Source organism: Dipodomys merriami, unplaced genomic scaffold (genome assembly GCF_024711535.1).
Source record: "Dipodomys merriami isolate MVZ:Mamm:240054 unplaced genomic scaffold, mDipMer1.0.p SCAF_1, whole genome shotgun sequence".
Lineage (NCBI taxonomy): Eukaryota > Metazoa > Chordata > Mammalia > Rodentia > Heteromyidae > Dipodomys > Dipodomys merriami.
In genome coordinates, this window is record NW_027202270.1 from 59012220 (window position 1) to 59026602 (window position 14383).

General features: G+C 35.9%; 1 protein-coding gene across 1 annotated transcript in view; it reads right to left on the reverse strand.

The window, feature by feature from the left end:
• Galnt13 (polypeptide N-acetylgalactosaminyltransferase 13) overlaps nt 1–14383 on the reverse strand; it is a 544599-nt gene that overhangs the window by 66079 nt on the left and 464137 nt on the right. The gene's annotated exons all lie outside the window — the stretch shown is intronic.

Consider the following 14383-nt stretch of genomic DNA (forward strand, 5'->3'; position numbering starts at 1 on the left):
TTAAAAATCTTCCACTAATTATGACTTTTGAGATGCAAATATTTATCACGAGATACTTGTCATTCTTAGAGTAATCAAGTAGACATGAAATTGGTATTATTTAATATCTCATATTCAAATTTAACAACTGTGAAATGTGTTTCTCTTCAATAGAACATTTCATGTTTTTGTTAATGCTCATATTTTCCATATGGCATTATTTATGCACCATTTAATTTATGAGAGATTTATATAAAATAACCATTAATACATTGTATATTTATATGTTCTAACTCTACCTTCTTTATGAATGTCTATCTAGATTTAATATAGACCATTGCTTAATTCAATTTTTAACATTTTATTTTATAGTGGAGTAAAATCCACTTAATATCCTTAGAGAGTTTAATGAATTAGCATAAAGAGACTAACACAGACACAAATAAATTCATGTGTATATTAAAATTGTTCAATTTTATTTTGTAATAGAAGAATATTGAAATTAAAATAAACATTGAGTTCCTTAAAAGCATACTTTGAGTAATATGGTGATGCTGTAATTATTATGTATAACATTTTATGATAAAATAATTTTCTCATTATAGTGATAAAGATGACTGAAATGATTATATAACAATTATAAAATAGTGCTTATTTCATAAGTTATTTTGAAAGGACTTAGATATTTAAGGCTAGTAAGTAACCAAAGTCTGTCACAGATAAAAAAAGTAAAAATATAAACAATGGTTATGACATCGTATCTCAACCATTCATCAAAGCCAGTTAACAGCGCTGCAAACCGTAATCATCCTGAATATTTGTTATTTATGACATTATTAGGTCACCATTTTCAGAAGTGAGTTGCACTATGAACGCATGTTATTCACCAATGTACCTCCCTTTTTTTCTTTGAAACTCTTTACTTAAAAAAATTAAGTAGCATAATTGTTAGAAGGCATAATGATGATACATAAGCAGCAAAACTTCCAATGTTCTTTCAAAAGAACATAGTTAGCTGCTGTGCAGACAGAATAAAACAAGGCCTTTGCAAAGGCAGTAAAAATAAATAAATATTTCATTTTATAAGTTTTCTACTACAATATTCAAGCTGGAGTAATACTTTCAAAGGAAGAGGCTCTATCAATATATTTACAAACTGATATTCAAAAATATTAAATGTTATGATGATGGAAATGATATAATACATAGTTTTCAAAAGTTTATATAGAGATAGCATCTGTTATAGAACAAGAGAATTCACAGGACTAAATTTAAAAGTCAAATGTTTACTGTTCTGTTTTCTTTTTTTTCTTTTCATTTTCTTCTTTGTTGGTTGTGGGGCTTGAACTGTGGGCCTGAGCACTGTCCCTTAGCTCTTAGGTTCAAGGATAATGCTCTACCAGTTGAACCACAGCACCACTTTTAATTTTCTCATGGTTAATTGTAGATAAGAGTCTCACAGACTTTCCTGCCTGGGTTTGCTTTGAACTGCAATCCTTAGATCTCAACTTCCTGAGTAGCTAGGATTACAGATGTGAGCCACTAACACCTAGCCTGTTTTCATTTTTGAGATACATTAATTTAATTATGGTTTATTTAAATTACAACAGTTCTTTTTCATTGCTTTAAGATTTAGCATTCCTGGTTTCAGAGTTTATTCCTACACTTTTTTTTTGGAGGCGGGGGTGCGGGGGTGGGGGCTGGTCCTGGAGCTTGAACTCAGGACCTGGACACTGTCCCTGAGCTTCTTTTGCTCAAGGCTAGTACTTTCCCACTTGAGCCACAGCGCCACCTCTAGTCTTTTCTATTTATGTGGTACTGAGGAATCGAACTCAGGGCTTCATGCATGCTAGGCAAGCACTCTACAACTAAGCCACATTTCCAGTCCCTATCCTATAACTATTTTATGAACAAATTTCTGATTTACAAATGTTTTTGCATAGTCCATTCATATTGCACATGTATGATGTGGCACAGTGTGTCTGATAGAGAAAAAAGAGTTAACTGAGAAAAGTTGTAACATTCCTGGACCTACTACTTCTAAGCTGTCCTTTTGCATTGGCTGGAAAAACTGGGTGATAGCTTTTATAATGATGTTAGATTATTTTAGAAATGCACAATACTGTGAGCTTATTTTAATATTTGATGAAAATAGCTATCTCCCCTCCTATTTGTATTTTTCTACTTAGAAATGAGATATTATATATTGGACAATAGTAATCACCAAATGACTCTACACATACCTCCACCCTTCCAAACCCCTCCAGTCAGGAAGGGATATTCAACTGGTCCTGCTAATGAACTGTGGGGGAAGGGCTGTGTGTCACTTCTAATCTTACATTTTGAAGCACAGCCATGAGGGAGGGACTACAAGCCTTTCTTCCACTGCAGTGACAGAAGAGGTCTTGTGTACAGTGAACATAGCTATCAGACAGACTGCAGGACCTTTGTTTCACCTGCATGATTTCAGTGACTGTGGAATAAAGCCTAGATTAACATATTCAGTTTCCATGACTGGAAATAACGTATCACTTATTTCCCAAGCTATTTTTTTTAATTTTATTTTAATGTAAAGATGCTGTACAGAGGGGTTGCACTTACATGAGTAAGGTAATGAGTACATTTCTTGTCGAGCATTGTTACCATTTTTTTTCTTTTGGTGCTGGTCCTGTGGCTTGAACTCAGGGGCAGTGCACTGTCCCTGAGTATGAGCAAGGCAAGGCAAGATCTACCACTTGAGCCACTCTGGGCTTTTGTTGTTGTTGCTGATGTTATTGTTTTGGTTTTGGTGGTTAATTGGAGTTAAGTCTTATACAATCCTCAGATTTCAGGCTCTTGAGTTGCTAGGATTACAGGTGTGAGCCACTTCCATCTGGCTTATTTCACAATTTCTGAACTACATCCTAAATCTCCAGTTTATCCAGTGATTTATTCTTAGTAATTTTACTAGGACCTCTGGTAGTTACCTGAAACATGACAAGCACAAAAGTTGATTCTTCAACTTGCTTCATCTTTAAGGATCTCCATGTCCATAATTAGCATATATATGCATCAACATTCTTAATGCAAAGTGACAAGTGTAATTGTCATTAAACCCCCCTACACACATTTAAGTCATCAGCAAACCTATTGACTCTTACTTTAAAACATTTACTGGTCTAACCCTCTTTCATCAATTTCCTACACTAATATTGCAATAATATCCTAGCCGCTGTCCCTGACATCTTATATTTCTCCACCTATCATTAGAATATCTATTTATTCTAATATATGTCTAATTTATATCTATTTAGAATATCTATTAAATCATGTTATTCCTTCATTTAAAAGCTCTTAGTATAAGAAATGAACTCATTATCTTGCCCAGGTAATTGTAACCCCTCTGTACAGTATTTTCACAATAAAAAAAATAAAAGCTCTTAGTGAGTTTCTATTCTACTAAGACTAACGGAGCAAAGATTCTTCATGAAATGTATCTTGGCTCATATCTGAATTCACCATTGTGAGCCATGCTGGATTTCTTTTACCCCTTCCTTCCTTCTTTCCTTCCTTCCTTCCTTCCTTCCTTCCTTCCTTCCTTCCTTCCTTCCTTCCTTCCTTCCTTCCTTCCTTCCTTCCTTCCTTCCCTCTTTCCTTCTTTCCTTCTTTCCTTCCTTCCTTTCTCTCTCTCTCTCTCTCTCTCTCTCTCTCTCTCTCTCTCTCTCTCTCTCTCTCTCTCTCTCTCTCTCTCTCTCTCTCTCTCTCTCTCTCTCTCTCTCTCTCTCTCTCTCTCTCTCTCTCTCTCTGTCTCTCTTCAAGTATGCCAAGCTCTTAAATTGGGAATTCAAAGTTTTGACTTTTTTTAAATTTTCATTTTGTCTGGAATGGTATCAATCTTTACCTTTTAAAATCTTTTCATTTTTTTTTTTTTTTTGTCAGGTGTGGGGTTTGAACTCTGGGCCTGGGTGCTGTCTCTGGGCTCTTCAGCTCAAGGCAAGCACTCTACCACTTGAGCCAGAGTACCACTTCCAATCTTTACCTTTTATAAGGTGTCTTTTACTGAGCTAAAGTTTTTACTCAAACATACTTTTTCAGGTTTACCTTGATTGATCTGCCTAAATTGAACTCTTCAGCCAACCATCCCTAATTATGCTGTATTTCTGTGTTTTGAATTTCCCTTTGATACTCATTAATACCCAACATTATGTTATCAATTAATTTATTCATTGTTTCCTCAGTAGGAATTGTCAGCCATTTATTTAATCCCTTGCAACCTAAGATACCCCTTCTGAGAATATATTGTAGAACACCATGAATACTAAATACCACCTGGAAAAGACTTGGCACAGTGCCTAGTATATACACTGCTTAATACACACTACCTGTTGTTTGGGGTATTTATTATTGTTACATGCTTAACATTCCTTCTGTCTACTGGTAGAATGCCATTAGGATGCTTTTATGCTTTTGCCTTTAGTTCATGTGGGGTGGCCACACTCCTTTTTTTAGGATTCCTGCATCACTTGGAGCAAAGAGGACTAAATTCACATCACCAGAAAATCCTGTTAAAATGCAAATTCCTACTCTGCTGGTCTGAGGTAACATAAACTCTTAGGGAATGCTGATCAGGCCAGAATTTGAGTAGTACCCAAGACAATCAGAGCATTCTCAACTTTACAGGAAGCCAGATTGCAACAATTTACTCAGAAAATAGGGCTGTTAGTCTAATGAATGTGCACTCTGTGACATTGTTGGGGCTATTAGAAAGTTCAAGCTCTATTTTCTCTGAAATTGGTAATTACAAAGGTGAGCTAAGCCTAGAGATCTAAAGTCTGCAATATGGAGTAGGTGACTTAGTCATATGAATTCAGAGGTAAGATAAATCAACATATAAAAATGTATGCATGTATACATTTATGAATACAGAGAGGAGGAGGATTAGGAGGAAGAGGAGGAAGAGGAGGAGGAGGAGGAGGAGGAGGAGGAGGAGGAGGAGGAGGAGGAGGAGGAGGAGGAGGAGGAGGAGGAGAAGGGAAGGAGGAAAAAGGAAGAAAGCTTCTTCTATAGAGATAATATTCTTACATAATATTGGAGATAGTAATAAAGAACAATAATGCATTAGAAAGTGATAACACTACAGCACAGAGTAAGACAGAAAGGAAGGCTGCATTTGAGGAAATTTTAATGCATTATTACATTTTCAAACACTACTTATAAGAGTCGTTCACACTTATGCTTGTCTCTCAAGGAGACTTACAAAAGTCCTGTATAGACTTTGCTAGGAAATTAAAAATTAGTGAAATTAAAAATTCAGTAATGGGGTTGGGAAGGTGGCTCAGTGGTAGAGCACTTGCCTTGCATGCTTGAGGCCCTGGGTTCGATTCCTCAGCACCACATAAGCAAAAAGAAAAAGAAGCCGGGAGTGGCTCTGTGGCTCAAGGGGTAGAGCGCTATCCTTGAGCTGAAGAGCTGAGGGACAGCGCCCAGGACCAGAGTTCAGGCCCCATGACTGGACCCCAAAAAAAAAAAATAAATAAATAAAATAAAAATAAAAATAAAAGTTCAGTAATAAGAAAGTGACAAGTTTGACTGACATTAGGTGTGAAGATTTGATCAATATGTAAATGCAAAACACTATGAGTTCTGATACAATAATAATGACTTAATTTTATTCAGCAGCTTTAAACATATTGCATGAAAGCATTAAATTCAGATATGTACATTAATTTGTAATTTAAGTTTTTAAACGGATATTATATGGAAGAACATAGTTACTTTAGGTTCTTCTACCTACTAAGTCTCAGGTTTCTGTTTCCCTATAATCAGGTTGCCTGAAGACAAAGTTCCCTGATTGAATGCTTAGACTTTTAGTGCCTTATCTTAGAACTTTATGCAAGAGGTGGACTCATTACAACAATGATATGTACAAGATGTTATGTAGAAAAAGAACTTTACAACTTTGGCAGGGTAAGGGATGGGGGATTGGAGGAGGTGGTGGTAGGGGGGTGTGGAGGTGGGGGAGTGGAGAGGGGAAGGGATGGTATGGGGAAACAAAGGAGGAGGCAACAATGTTTGATAAGAAATGTACTCATTACCTTGCCCATGTAATTGTAACCCCTCTGTATGGTATTTTCACTATAAAAAAATGAAAAAAAAAGGAGATGCATTTTGTGACATAACTTATATGGAGAAAATGGAACATTTTCCTGTAAACCATGTCCTAGAATTTAAAACTGAATTTCCTTTCAGTAAAGAATGTCTCAGCAAGGGTTTGGGAGGTGACACAGTGGTAGAGTGCTTGCCTCCCATGCATGAGGCCCTGGGTTCGATTCCTCAACACCACATAAGCAAAAAGAAAAAAGCCGGAAGTGGCGCTGTGGCTCAAGTGGTAGAGCGTTAGCCTTGAACTGAAGAGCTGAGGGACAGCGCCCAGGCCCAGAGTTCAGGCTCCACGACCGGACCCAAAAAAAAAAAAAAAAAAGAATGTCTTAGCAAACCACTTGTATACAAAATACAATTCAATAATTCACGCATTAAAAGTTGTTTATGCAAATATATGAGAAATGTTAATATAGCACACATATATATCACTGCCTTTATAACGATTTTAAATTAAAAGAATTAAATTGAGAAATATGAAAATTCATCCCTTTGCTACTCAAAAATAGAGAAAGGAATCTCCTGTTCTTTCCTTAAGAACTGTAATCACAACTATGCTCATAAGCATCTAGTTTGTTACATAAAATGATGTCATTTTAGCAATCTATTTGCATTTCATTGGAGTAGGTCAATTATATTGTTTCAATTGAGAATTCACTTTTAGGAGATGTCATAAATTTACAAAACAAAGCATCATTTTAATTTTATTGTTTGCTTTGAACAATTGTCTTCAGAAAAATGTTTCAGTAAATATCTACATTTTTCTCCTCAAATGTAATAGCAATAAAAAACCCAATCAGAGAGTAATGTATTCAACAGTACATAAAAAAATGGACTGTAACATTTAGAAGAATACTTAGAATTATTGGTTTAAATTTTTTAATATAGGTAATCCATCTAAATTTATCCATGCTTTATTAGCACCCATTACCCACGAATATAAACATTCAGTAAAACGTCACAGCACAGAATTACATTAGCAGGATGATAACTCATCCCAGCCAATAACACTAGTGATTATACATTAAATTTATCACTTACCATTATGACTGCAATTTTATTTTATTGGAACCAAATTGAGATAATAACTTTCATGAAGATCACAGCTTTTGTGGAGAGCTATGTCATACAGAAACACCAAATATAGAATAATTTCTCCATATATTTAACTTTGATAGTCATAATCCAAGGTTAGAGAAAGTCTAGAAGCTGAATTTTCTAGGTAATTTCCTCAAACTTCAGTTAAATTTGATAATAAGAAAAATCATATTCAACTGCTTGGTTCCAGACCACTAACAGTATGGGAAATAAGAAAAGTCAATGTGTGAAGTAACCTTTTTAAATAAAGGCAAATTTGGTATCAGTTGTAGCAAATGTAGCAAAATCTTCAGGAAATTTTTTTAAGTCAGGAAATTTAGGGGAGTATTTATATCATTCAAATGAGAAAGTAGATTGATCATATACCTAATCTCAATTGACAGATTTTACAAAAAAATGAAGACAAAATATCAATCTGCTAATCATGTTGATGAATAGTGTACACATCTTCTTTTGTTACATTCATTTATTCTTTCAGTAGAAAGATTCGTGCAGAATTTATTTATTATCTTAATTTTTTAAGATTTAAGAACTTATCTCTATTGCTAATCACACTAAACCATAAGCATATATAAAATTATCTGTAAGTTTTACTTATAGAAATTTTCATTTCTTTATATATAAATATAAAAGTAAAACATTTCTTACAAAATGATTCATACTGTAATATGCATTTGCAGCTTGCTTTTTCTAAAACAATATATCATTAAATTAAATCTCCTTTGGCTATATTTTCTTTTATGAATTGCTCACTTTTTCTTTTTTTCTGAGGTGGACTTTGAAAGGGTTACATTTTCTTTGTGACTATAAGCATTTTGGATATTTAGATATTTGGCACATATGTCACAAATATTTCAATTTTGTGTACTTTTGTAATGCTTTTTGTTTTTAGTATTTCAAATGCTATCAACTTTTTCTTGACATTTCCTGTCTTGATATCATGTTTATAAATGTCCTAGACATCCAGAGATATTAAAAATGCCCACCTATATTTCTTCTATTTAAAAAATGATTTCATATAGTCTATCAAGTCAATCATCTGCGAATTAATATATGACCATTCTTGTTCCTATTGACATTTATTATTTCACTTCTTTGGACGAATAATAACTTTTATTTTTAGAAGAGTGTGGCTCATGTCTATAATCCCAGCTACTTGGCAGGTGGAGAGGAGTGTCACAATTGTAGGCAATTCTAGGCAAAATGTTAGACTCTTCTTATCAAATAAGCTTCTCATGGTGGTGCACATCTGTTGTCCCAATTACATGAGGAACATAGGTAGATGTATTGTGGTCTGGACAAAAAACTAAGATTCTACTTGAACATAACTCATTTTTAAAAAAATGTCTGAAGGTGGGCTAAGGTGGTATGCTGATTGCAAAAAAAGCCACAGGTCAAAACTCTAATACCACTAAAACCAAAGAAATGGGTAAATATATATATATTTATATTTATATTTATATTTATATTTAAAATGATGTAATTATTTGTTTACTTTTTTTTCAAGTACTTATTGAGAATTTTTATTTTTATTTTTTTAATTTAATTTTATTTTATTTGAGAACATACTGTACAGAGGGGCTACCATTACATGGGCAGGATAATGCATACATTTCTTTTTTTTTTTTTAATTGTATTTTATTTTATTTGAGAACATACTGTACAGAGGGGCTACAATTACATGGGCAGGATAATGCATACATTTCTTACCAAGCATTGCAGCCTCCTCCTTTGTTTACACTTCACTTCCCTTCCCCGCCTCCCCCCTCCCCCCACCCAATTTTACCCCCCTCCCCCCACCCAATTATACCCCCCTTCCCCCCCACACCGACATTGTAAAGCTGGTTTTGACATGACATTTTGTACTTCTCATTGTTGCAACAGGTCCACCTGAATCCTTAAACGACTTGTTTGTCCCCATCTCCTCCACATGTTATACTGACATCAAATATAGTGAAAGCGGGGGTTACATTGTGGGGGAGGGACATACAAAGCAACAAAGAAATAATCTTATAAATGCGTTAGAAACACATGCATGAAAGAAACGAAAACATTAAAATACATATTTAAGGGTTCATTTTCCTAACATCACATTATCTGAACTTTTCCGCTTGACGCATACCTATACTAGATATTGCAAATAAGGGAAACGATGGGACCTATGCTTCTTTGGGCCTGGCTTACTTCACTTAATATAATTTTTTCCAAACCTTTCCATTTCCTAACAAATGGGGAAATGTCATTCTTTCTGATGGAGGCATAGAATTCCATTGTGTATATATACCACATTTTCTTGATCCATTCATCTACTGAGGGGCATCTGGGTTGGTTCCATATCTTAGGTATGGTAAATAATGCTGCAATAAACATAGTTGTGCTGGTAGCTTTAGTGTGGTCTTGTTTGTAAACATTTGGGTAAATGCCCAAAAGTGGGATTGCTGGATCATAGGGGAGATCTATGTGAAGTCTTTTGAGGAACCTCCATACTGCTTTCCAAAGTGGTTGAACAAGTTTACATTCCCACCAACAATGAAGTAAGGTTCCTTTCTGTCCACATCCCCTCCAGCATCTGTTGTTGTTAGAGTTCTTGATTTTTGCTGTTCTAACTGGAGTGAGGTGATATCTCAATGTTGTTTTGATTTGCATTTCTTTTATGGCTAGGGATGTTGAACATTTCTTCATGTGTCTATTGGCCATCCTTCTTCCTTCTTCAGAGAAGCTTCTCTTTAAGTCGTTCGCCCACTTATTTATTGGGCAGTTGTTTCTTTGAGGATTTGTTGTTGGGTGGTTTAATTTTTTGAGTTCCAAGAATATTTTAGATATGAGACCCTTGTCCATTGTATGGCTAGTAAAGATCTTCTCCCAATCGGTGGGCTTTCTATTGATCTTGCCAGCTATGTCATTTGCCCTGCAGAAGCTCTGCAATCTTATGCAATCCCATTTGTCCAACCTTTCTTTGATTTGTTGTGCTTCCGGGTCTCTATTCAGAAAAGTTCGACCTGAGCCAAGGAGACCTAGGGTTTCTCCTATTCCATCCTGTAATGTTTTCAGAGTGTCTGCTTTGAGTTCAAGGTCTTTGATCCATTTGGAGTTGATTCTGGTGCAGGGTGATATATAAGGATCTAGCTTTAGTTTTCTACATGTAGTTAACCAATTTTGCCAGCACCATTTACTGAAGAGGCTGTCTTTCTTCCATTCTATTGTTTTAGCTTCCTTATCGAAGATTAGATGGCTATAGGTCTGTAGGTTCATTTCTGGGTTTTCAATTCTATTCCATTGGTCCTGAGGTCTGTTCTTATGCCAATACCAAGCTGTTTTGATTACTATGGCTTTATAGTAGAGTTTGAAATTTGGTATTGATATTCCTCCAGCAGTGTTCTTTCCGTTGAGGAGCGTTTTTGCTATTCGGGGTCTTTTATTGTTGCATATGAATTTTTGGATTGCCTCCTCTATTTCCTTGAAGAATGAGGGTGGAATTTTGATAGGTATCGCGTTGAATTTGTAGATAGCCTTGGGAAGTATTGCCATTTTCACGATGTTAATCTTGCCAATCCAGGAGCATGGGAGGTTTTGCCATTTTTTAAGTTCTGTGTTGATTTCCTTTTTCAAGATTTTAAAGTTTTCATCATAGAGGTCCTTCACTTCTTTGGTTAAGTTAATTCCTAGGTATTTTATTTTTTGTGGGGCTATTACAAATGGAGTTGCTTTCCTAATTTCAGCCACACTTTTCTCATTGTTGGCATATAGAAAAGCCATTAATTTTTGGGGGTTAATTTTATACCCTGCTACTTTGCCAAAGTTTTGAATCAGCTTGAGTAATTTGGGAGTGGAGTCTATGGGATTCTTTAAATACAAGATCATGTCATCTGCAAAGAGGGAGAGTTTTATTTCTTCTTTCCCTATTTGGATCCCCTTTATGTCTGCATCTTGTCTTATTGTTGTAGCTAGGCATTCTAATACTAGATTGAAGAGAAGTGGAGAGAGTGGGCATCCTTGTCTTGTTCCTGAGTTAAGAGGAAATGGCTTTAGTTTTTCACCATTGAGTATAATGCTGGCTGTAGGTTTGTCATATACAGCCTTTATTATATTGAGGAATGTTCCATGGATTCCTAATTTTTCCAGAACCTTCATCATAAAGGGGTGTTGGATCTTGTCAAATGATTTTTCTGCATCTATTGAGATAACCATGTGGTTCTTATTCTTGCTCCTGTTGATGTGATGAATAATATTAATTGATTTGCGTATATTGAACCAGCTTTGCATCCCTGAAATGAATCCTGTTTGATCATGGAGTATGATTTTTTTGATGAATTGTTGAAGTCGATTGGCCAAAATTTTGTTGAGAAGTTTTGCATCAATATTCATCAAAGAAATGGGTCTATAGTTCTCTTTCTTTGATGAGTCCCTGCCTGGTTTTGGGATGAGGGTTATGATGGCTTCATAGAATGTGTTCGGTAGTGAGCTTTCTCTTTCAATTTCATTGAAGAGTTGGAGGAGTATTGGTGTGAGCTCTGCTTTGAAGGCCTTGTAAAATTCCGCTGTAAAACCATCTGGTCCTGGACTTTTCTTAGCTGGGAGGTCTCTTATTGCTGTTTCTATTTCAATGCTTGATATGGGCCTGTTAAGCTGGTTTAACTCATCTTGGTTTAGTTTTGGCATGTCAATATTTGCTAGGAAAAGGTCCATTTCTGTCAAGTTCTCAAACTTATTAGCATAAAGTTTTGAGAAGTATTCCCTTATAATGTTCTGAATCTTGGTTGTTTCCGTGGTGATGTTTCCATTCTCATCTCTGAGTTTATTAATTTGGGTGTGTTCTCTCCTTTTTCTGATAAGGTTTGCTAAGGGTCTGTCAATTTTGTTAAGTTTTTCGAAGAACCAACTCTTTGTTTTGTTGATTCTTTCTATAGTTTTTTTGGATTCTAATTCATTTAATTCTGATTTAATTATGATTATTTCTTTCCATCTACTGGATTGGGGTTTATCTTGCTGCTCTTTTTCAAGGAGGTTTAGATGTGTCATTAAATTGTTAGTTTCAGATCTCTCCAATTTGTTGATGTAGGAGCTCAGAGCTATAAACTTGCCTCTGAGTACTGCCTTTGCTGTGTCCCAGAGGAGCTGGTAATTTGTGTGTTCATTTTTGTTGAATAGCATGAACATTTGAATTTCCTTTCTAATCTCTTCCATGACCCACTCTTGATTCAGCAGTGTGTTGTTCAGCCTCCATGTGATATCGGACTTTCTTTGGTGGCTTTTGGTGTTGAGTTCTAATTTTATTCCCTTGTGGTCAGAGAGAATGCAAGGTATAACTTCAATGTTTCTGAATTTAGACAAGTTTGCTTTGTGGCCTAAAATGTGGTCTATTTTAGAAAACGTTCCATGTGCTGCTGAGAAGAATGTGTATTCTGATGCTGCTGGGTGAAATATTCGGTAAATGTCTGTTAAGTCTAGTTGATCTATGCAGCTGTTTAGATCTGTGGTTTCTCTGTTGAGTTTTTGCCGAGTTGATCTATCTAGTGGGGAGAGTGGTGTGTTAAAATCCCCAACAATTAATGTCTTTGGATCTATATGGGATTTGAGGGAAAGTAGTGTTTCTTTGATAAATTTGGGTGCTCCATTGTTTGGCGAATAGATATTTAGAATTGTAATATCCTCCTGAAGGAGAGATCCTTTAATTAGTATGTAGCGACCTTCTTTATCTCTTCTCACGAATTTTAATTTGAAGTCTATTTTATCTGATATTAGGATTGCAACTCCCGCCTGTTTATGAGGGCCATTTGCTTGGTAGATTTTGTTCCAGCCTTTAACATTGAAAATGTGTTTGTTTTTACGGGCAAGGTGTGACTCCTGCAGGCAGCAGATAGAAGGGTCTTGGTTTTTAATCCAACTAGACAGTCTATGTCGCTTAATTGGAGAGTTCAGTCCGTTAATGTTAAGAGAGAGGACTGAGAGGTATTTGGGAGTTCCTGCCATGTTATCCACCTTCTTGGGGGCTGCAAAAACTGGGTTCTTCCTAAGGTTCTTGGATTCTCAGTTTGGGTGCAGTTTCTTGGCCTTTGTTGTGGTCTTGTTGGTTTTCTATGTGCAGGACATTTTTAAGAAACTTTTGTAGGGCTGGTTTGGTGGAGATGTATTGTTTCAATTTTTCTTTGCTATGGAAGGTTTTTATTTGGCCTTCAGTTATGAAGGAGAGTTTAGCTGGTTACAGTATTCTTGGTTGATAGTTGTTTGTTTTTAGGGCATGGCATACATCATTCCAGGCTCTTCTTGCTTTGATTGTCTCTGCTGAGAAATCTGAGGTGATTCTAATTGGTTTCCCTTTATAGGTGATTAACCTTTTCTCCTTGACAGCTTTTAGGATCTTTTCCTTGGTCTGGGTTGATCCTGTGTGGATTATAATGTGATGGTGAGATGTCCTATTCTGGTCTGGTCTATTTGGGGTTCTAAAAGCTTCTTGTATCTGAATAGGCCTATCTTTTTGTATGTTTGGGAAGTTCTCTGCTAGGATCCTGTTAAACAAATATCCTAGACCATTAACTTCTGTTTCTAGGTGCTCCTCTACACCCATTATCCTTAGATTGGGCCTTCTGATGGTGTCTTCCAGGTGTTGGATAGACCTATCATATTTCTTGGACTTGTCTTGGATGGTTGTATGTTCTTTCTCTATAATATCTAGGCTGTCTTCAATCCCTGAGATTCGATCTTCTGCATGGTCTAACCTGCTGTCAAGACTCTCTACTTTGTTTTTTATCTCTTTTCCTTCTAATTGGTCAGCTTTGATGGCTTCAAGTTCTTTGTTGAAGCTCTGTTTTAGGTCTTGTATGAATTTCTTTACTTCCTTAATTTGGTGTTCAGTGTTTGTTCTCAAATCACTTAGTTGATTGGTTATGGTTTCTTTGGACTCCCATTCCTTCTGTTGGCTTCCATTCAGCAATCCCTTTGTGGTCTCCCTGACTTCCTTCAGCTCTTTGTTAATGGATTCCATGAATGCCTTTAGTGATCTTTGTGTATTCTCTACCTTTTCTCTCAATTCTCAAATTACTCTTTGATTAGCTTCCTCCTGTCTGTGGGATTCCTGCAGTTCTCTTTCTTCCCGTTCGTGGGATTCCTGCAGTTCTCTTTGAGTGTTCTCTGCCTGCTCACGCCATTCCTCCCTTTCTCTTTGAGTATT